Below are 8,558 nucleotides of genomic sequence, written 5' to 3'. Positions count from 1 at the left end.
CTGTGAAACGGCGGAAGGTCAATAAATCATGAGACATAAACTCAGGTGTGTAATTTCTCCATTTCCGGCCTATTTTGGCCTTTTCGCTACCAAATCGTACTTATCGAGTGATTTAATCCCAAATTTTCTTTGGCCATGATTATATGATGTATAATGTAACTAGTATGTAGATTTTTAGGCTTTAATTTGTTGTTGGTTGCATTTCGGGAACGAAAAGGCCATTTCCGGCCTATTTTGGCCTTTTCGCTCCCAAATCGTACTTATCGAGTGATTTAACCCCAAATTTTCTTTGAACATGATTATATGATGTATAATGTAACTATTATGTAGATTTTTAGGCTTTAATTTGTTGTTGGTTGCATTTCGGGAACGAAAAGGCCATTTCTGGCCTATTTTGGCCGTTTCGCTCCCAAATCGTACTTATCGAGTGATTTAACCCCAATTTTACTTTGAACATGATTATATGATGTATAATGTAACTAGTATGTAGATGTTTAGGCTTTAATTTGTTGTTGGTTGCATTTCGGGAACGAAAAGGCCATTTCCGGCCTATTTTGGCCTTTTCGCTCCCAAATCGTACTTATCGAGTGATTTAACCCCAAATTTTCTTTGAACATGATTATATGATGTATAATGTAACTAGTATGTAGATTTTTAGGCTTTAATTTGTTGTTGGTTGCATTTCGGGAACGAAAAGGCCATTTCCGGCCTATTTTGGCCTTTTCGCTCCCAAATGGTACTTATCGAGTGATTTAACCCCAAATTTTCTTTGAACATGATTATATGATGTATAATGTAACTAGTATGTAGATTTTTAGGCTTTAATTTGTTGTTGGTTGCATTTCGGGAACGAAAAGGCCATTTCCGGCCTATTTTGGCCTTTTCGCTCCCAAATCGTACTTATCGAGTGATTTAACCCCAAATTTTCTTTGAACATGATTATATGATGTATAATGTAACTAGTATGTAGATTTTTAGGCTTCAATTTGTTGTTGGTTGCATTTCGGGAACGAAAAGGCCATTTCCGGCCTATTTTGGCCTATTTTGGCCTTTTCGCTCCCAAATCGTACTTATCGAGTGACTTAAACCCAAATTTTCTTTGAACATGATTATATGATGTATAATGTAACTAGTATGTAGATTTTTAGGCTTTAATTTGTTGTTGGTTGCATTTCGGGAACGAAAAGGCCATTTCCGGCCTATTTGGCCTATTTGGCCTTTTCCCTCCCCGTGCACACCCCCTGCTGCACCCCCCTGCCCCCTACTGCACCCCCCTGCACCCCCTGCTGCACCCCCGCCCCCTGCTGCACACCCCCCCCCCCCGATAATTCTCTTTTGTAGAAAATACTTTTATAATAAACCTTAGAGAATTACCCAGGCATTATTGCCCGTGTGATAACGTTTCGGCTTACTCAGAATTTTGCAGCGGAAAATAACTTATTAAAAATCAACTTTATTAAAACTTATGAAATCAATAACAATTGTCAGAAACTAAACACACCAACTTAAAACGAACTAAGTCTGAAAACGTAAGCTCCTATGAAAACAACTTAAATGAAACTAATAATACAAGAGTCTCTCCATTCCAGATTCCCAATGAGATGCATCTTCGAACCTGTAATGTCAATGCCGTCTCAACTCTGCTCCCCCGAAGGATCACCATAGGATCAATAGGCAAAGCCATGATCACAAACATAACAAGCACGTAATCAGCAAAGCTGAGTATTACATATCAGACATACATAATCCTAAACATGATACTACAAAATAACATGCAGGAATAAACAATAATAAAACATATAATAATCTGCAGACAACTCTTACTGAACTAGACTCTAAACTTTATTTCTTCTTTAATGGAATAGTTATTGGACGAGTTGTCTCAACCTGAAAATAGGAAATACGGGAGCTACCACATATTCCAAAATGACCTGCGATATCGAGGAACCTTTGAACTAATGAGGAATGGTGATCAATCCAATCCTAGAAAAGCCATGGGCTACCACCATGTACTCCAACCCTTAGTGTCCAACTCTAGACGTGCACCAGTCTAAAGTCTATAACCTATTCTCGTTTTACTTTACGTTGAATATATTTTATTACTTGTGTTGACACCAACCAAGCAAATAACACATAACTAATAATCACACAACCATAACAGAATTCCTTTTCATCTTTGGATTAACAAGTGATCACAACTCATCAATCAAGACTCCTTTAACTCCTTTTTATACTTTACTAACTTACTTGTTGAACCTAGCCAACAATAAATTTTACCTTTATATAGGTAGAACTTGTAACTTACCAAATAAGGTCCACGGTCCTTATAAGATAATAAATACTCAAAGAATATATGTAAGACATGATTCACTCTAACTTATATTAATTCACTCACGAATTAATAAATAAACTTGACTTATCCTGCTTGCATCAATCTTCCATACAAAATTTATAATCATAATCACTTCTAGTTTACATGTAGCACACAGACAAATAACATGTAAAAACAATTCCAGTAATCATATATATGAACAAATAGAGTCCTATACATGATACTAATAAATAAAAAATTCTTAGAGCATGCTTCTAAATCATATAGCACGTAGACAATGTACGTACCTTGTATAAACAAATCTGTAGGCCACTTTTACTCGCTAAAAGTCTCCTACTACGAAATCTCCGCCTAGAAAATAAAATAATGAAAATAAATATCTCGAACTAAAATTTACAGCAACTTTATAACGATCAAAACCCCCTTAAACGTGTTTTAAAATCGTTTTTACATACCAAACTTTCGTTATTTTTAATCCCTAGTATAGTACAACTATTCTAGTGATTAAAAATCATTTAAAACTCTTAAAACACTTATTTTCTTAAATTACAACACTTATCATATTTAATAAATCTTCTGAAAATATATTTAATACATATAAAATTATATACTAACCAAATCTCATGATTTATACTTTATAAATATAGTTTCTAGTGATTAAAAACCCTAAAAACTATAAATTTCATGATAAAAACTGAAATAAACTTAACATATAAAATCTGGAATTTATTATACTAATAAACATAATGGCCGAAATATTTTTAGGCATATAAAACAGTAATTTAAATCATAAACATGCTAATTAATAATAAAATAATATAAAAACTAGTACTTTAATGGAATCTTGAAGAGGAAGAAAAGAAAAACAACCACAACAATGGAGGAAGGAAGGTCGGACAGCACAGCAGCACGGCAGCAGCGCGGCAGCAGGAATTTTCGGCTCAATCAAAGATTTGTGACGTTTCTTGTTGAACAAGAAACGTTACTTGAAGAAGAAGAAGAAACAATTTTTGAGAGAAAATCAAGAATGGCGCACAAGGAGGAGAGAGAAGGAAAGAAGCGCCGGGTGAGAGAGAGGAGAGAATCACGTGGAAAGAGGAGAGAGAAATAAAGTGTGTAGGGTAAAATTTGGGTTTTTAGGATATTTAAATAGAGGCTTTTCCTTTTGGGCTTAGGAAAAGAGATTTTAATAAATGAAACTTTGATGACTAATAAGATGGGCTCATTAGGACTTTAGTCATCAAATAACCCTTTCCCTTTTTATCACTTTTGGGCTTTCGATTCCATTACGCTTCCTTTTCAAATATACTTTTAGTAATCAAAACTCTTATTAAAACATGCTTAATTAAAACATTACAATTTTTATTAAGCTATGAAAAATATTTTTAGTTGACTTTTAAAATAGTCAACCCTTTTTAAAAGTTAAATCATTTTCCAAACTCATTTGGATTTAAATATAACTACATAAATACTTTAATATATTTATGAAAATTCTTTAAAATTGTGGGGGATTACAGTGCGACAGTTGTTGCTGCTGTTTTGTTCGCGTGCGCGAGGGCTTCGGTTGTGCGAAATTGTGGTCGCGCGAGTAGGTGAGGTATCGTGGTGCGTCGCTGCCGGATGTTGGTCGCCAGAGTTCGGTTGCCGACGAGAGTAAGTGGTATAAAAACCTAATATGTATAATATAATAGTATATTAGTTTTAATATTGTATATTCTGTTTTTCTATTAATTTAAGTTGTAAATTAATTAATTTGTAATTTGAGTAAATTAGTCATTAATTAAGTTGCATAATAAGGGTAAAATCTTTCTGCCTATGTTTCAAGGAATGAACAAAATTCTCCCAAGAAGAAGGCAATTTTTCTAGTAGGCAATTGGCTTGGAAAAGATCAGGAATAGCCATACCCTCAGCGACAATATCAGCACATAAATGTTCATACTCATGAACTTGATCAAGTACAGGTTTATCATCATTCATCGAAAACTTCAACCAACGACTACATGCATATTTCTTAGTCCCAAAATCATCAGTTCCATATACTTAGCATTCAAACCATCCCAAATCTCCTTAGCATTTTTTGACTTACTATAAATCAGATAAAGGGAAGCAGTCATATAATGCAGTAACATCCCACGACAGGTCTTATTATCTTTCACAAAATCCCTAACAGAATTTTCAGGAGCAACATCAACAGCCAAACAATAATCAACACCAATCTGACCCAAGAAAAATCCCATTTTATCATACCACATCCAATAATTCTTCCCAATCAAACGATTCTAACTTAGACATATCGGGAACAAAGTGATTGGTTATAGGGACAGCATTTAAGACACGCACATTTTCATCAGGAATTTCAGCAGCCATAGTTCTGAAAAATAGAAATAAAAATTCGGAAAATTCAACTTTAGAATGTAAGAACGAATACTGCTAACACATTAATTAAACTTATCTGATAACCGTGGCGTGAAGAAATCACTGCCCTAAAGTTGAATTTGCCCCGCAACAACACACGGCCTCATAGCAATCAACCTCCAGGGGTACACGGTTTTGTGTTTCCAGTGTTGATTGAAAAAGAGATTGAGAACGACCTTGAATATTGCCTAGAATTTTTTAATAGAAAGACAGTACAGAAGAAGAAAGTGTTTTCGGATTTTTCTGTGTTTAACTCAAGAATAAACCTCGGTATTTATAGAGAAAAGAAAACCAGAGCCAGGCCAAAAACGTGGGTACCAACTGTCCTTTAGTGGGAAGAGAAATGGCAACAGTTATGGCACAAAATTAGGAGTAACAACACATTAAGGGAGAAATTAAAGGGAAAAACCGTTAACTTAATACTGGCTTAAAACGGTCATAAAACTGACAGAATTTTGACCCAAAACTTTAGTTAAGTTAATTCCCCAAAGCCCAAGGCCCATGGCCCTGGCCCGGACCGGGTGGGCGCGCGTGTGTGGTGACTCCACTCACCACATGGCCACTAAAAGTCCTTTTGCTACACAACTCAATGGGTATAGGAAGTGTAATGGTTATAAACCCCTTACACTCCCTATTATTATTTCAATGTGGGAATTTTCACGTTCTTCTGAAGCAACTCTTGAGTTTCTTTCAAAAACCTTTATAAACTCCAACAATAACTTCATACCAGTTATATGAAACAGAGGCAACTATTTTGTTCAGTAAACATGAAGTTCATTAAATCTATATGGAATTGTAACCAACACTACCGGATAATGTGAAAATGAAAAAATTGATCTACACAAAAGTTAGGGACAAATCAAACCAAGGCATAATATATTATTGAATTGAATAAATCTAACTTAATCCTTAAAAATAATTTCGCAAAAATCGACCAAAATTCATGCAAATCGGCACAAATCGAACCTAATTCTCAAAATCAAAAATTGGTAAAATAATAGTACGAAATAGGTTGGAATTTTGCACAAATCTAAAATTACACTAGGAAAACACAAAATTGGGGAGAGAACTAACCTTAAAATTACGAAATTTCTTTGGAAATTCTGAAAGATAGTTGGACGAAATTCCAATAACTTCTTCATTTGAAATTGAGTTCGAAATGTGTAAAAAATCTAGCAATTTATCAATTTTCCAGCATTTTATAAAGATTAAAGAGATTGCAAAGTATAATGGTGGACGAATTTTTGCGATTCTGAACTAGAAATGAGGAGATGAAACACGAAGAGGAAGAGGGAGATGAGAGAGGATAGAAGAGGAAAAGGGTAAAATGAGCTATGAATGAATAAGGGCATTTTTAATATTTAGGTGGGTTGTATATGGTAAATGAAAGTTGCTATGAAAGTTGCATTTAGCAATCATGTTCTAAATGCTAAGCTAATTGATGGTGCATCAATATCAATTCTCAACTCATCGCCTTTTTCTTTTATTCCCAATTTCTATTTCTAAAAAAACGCAAACACCACCGCCGACCACCACTAGCACCGAGTCACCGATGACAACGCTGCATTTTGCGACAGTACATCAATATCAACTCACACGCCCCTTCTCGTTCTTCTCACCCCTCCTCTCCGACCACCGACGACCACACATCACCACAGCTGGCCACAACCAACGAATGCTTCACCATTCCTTGAACAGGTAGAGATATTTAAGATCTTTATAACTTTATTATTGTGTTGATGATTTTGCATACATTAGTGTTAAGTCCGATAAAAAATTTAATATCTTGATGATTTTGCATGCATTAGTAAATAGTAATAAGTCCGGTTTGTATATCTTCAATGCTTCATCAATAAAGGTTTCGTATTTTTCATTTTCATTATTTTTTTCTCTTTTTTAACAATATGCGCATTTGATTGTTTTAGATAATAATAGTGTAATAGCTAATTTAGATAGTGTAATTGTGCAATAGTGTAATTGCTAATTTAGATTGTGTAATAGTGTAATTGCTAATTTAGATTGTGTAATTGCTAATTTAGATTGTTCATGTACACGCTTTGTAATTGATTTTCGTTTTGTGAATTTAGGTAATACATGGTTTGTAACATAAGGACTTCAAAGTAAGAAATTCCTTTTCAGTGTTTTGTTAGTTGAACTTGGTTCCCTTTTTTGCTTCTCTTGGCTCTTGGATTTTTGTGCAAATTAAACGTATGTGTAAAGTAACCTGAATAGAATTCACACCGGAAAATGAATGTTGTATAAGGATTATGAACAAATCACTGTTTTTTTATAATTTGGAATTACCTGATCTTGGTCTCAGTTTTTGAGTACTGCTTCTCTAAACAATAATCACATACACTGCTGGTTTTAGGTTGCTGTTTGTGTTGTGTTTTGCATGTAATTGAATGGAGAAATTTGCGATAGAAGAAGGGTGGGAACTTAGAAGAGGAAGAAGATGAAACTAAAAACTTTAGGAAAATTTGTGCCTTGCTTTGAAGTGTAGTGTATTATTTTTATTTCTGTTTTACTGTGGAATATTAATTGTTGTGCAGTTTTTAGTGATCGATTTTTCCCTCTTTTTTTTTTTCTTATTTTACTTTTCCCTTTTGAATTTAAATTGTGGTAGCAACTATAATTTTGTTATGTTGTGAGGGTAATTTCGGCAATTCAGCTAGACGCCAAAGTCCTTAGGAGTTGCCTTATATAATAGAGATTATATATTTTGTTCCCCTAAAAAAAATTGATGTTGAAGTAAAAAGTAGGAGAATTTTTTTTTTAATGTGATGAGTAGGATAATTTTGTAAATTTGGTCATGAGCTGTGACTTTTTGGGATGATGAGAGAGAAATCGGTAGAGAGAGGGGATGATTCTTTTTGTTGTTGTACATGTCATGGACTCATGGGGCATGTTCGGCAAAAGTAGCTGTTAGCTGTTCGAGTAGCTTTTAGCTGTCTGCTAGTAGCTGTCAGCTTTTAGCTGTGAAAGTAGCTATTGAAAATATAAGTGTTTGATAAAAGTAGCTGTAGAGACTATATAAGATAAAAATGACATATTATTTAATTATAATATTAAGTTCAATAACATGATTAATTATTTTATGGTTAAATTCAATGTTTATATCGTGAACGCAATGCATTACTTTTTTAATAATTTATAAAATTTAGTTGAATTTTGGAACTCTTAAAGATGACATTCAAATAGATACACTTCATACTTCCCGTGTTTCTCAATTGATGCAACATATTTCTTTTATGGATGTTTCTCTATACATCCATCATTTCTCTTTTGGGTAAATCTTTTACGTAAATTTATTTCATTGTCCTATATATATCATTTCTAAATTACACGTCATTAATGTCAAATTCATCTATGCCTATCTACCTAAGGAAAAAAAAATTTGTTCATCCCCATTAGGCATGCCGTCACACCACTCACCAAAATTAAATCCATTCAGATTAACTCCACCTATGTTTCTCAATCATTCTACAACTAACCAAGCAAAGCTTTGAAATACGAGTACTAAGAGCACCTCCAATGGCAAAAAAAACCCTCCCCATATGGACTCTCTCTCCTCAAATGGGGCTCCACATGAGTGGGGTTGGTTCCCCATTTAATGAGGATGCTGAAGTTTTAGGGGAGGTGCCCAAATGAAGAAAAGGTGGTGGGGTATATAATAAATAGATAAAATATTGGTGGGGTATGGGAAAGTAGGAGAGAGAAAAGGTGGTGGAGTATAGGAAATAAGAGAGAGAAGATAAATGGGGAGGTAGATGAGTGGAGGTATGTGTTTCAAATTTGAGTAAGGTAAAAT

This window comes from Beta vulgaris, chromosome 6 (assembly GCF_026745355.1).
Source record: "Beta vulgaris subsp. vulgaris cultivar EL10 chromosome 6, EL10.2, whole genome shotgun sequence".
In the NCBI taxonomy this organism is placed as follows: domain Eukaryota; kingdom Viridiplantae; phylum Streptophyta; class Magnoliopsida; order Caryophyllales; family Amaranthaceae; genus Beta; species Beta vulgaris.
Note: the sequence above shows the minus strand (reverse complement) of the source record.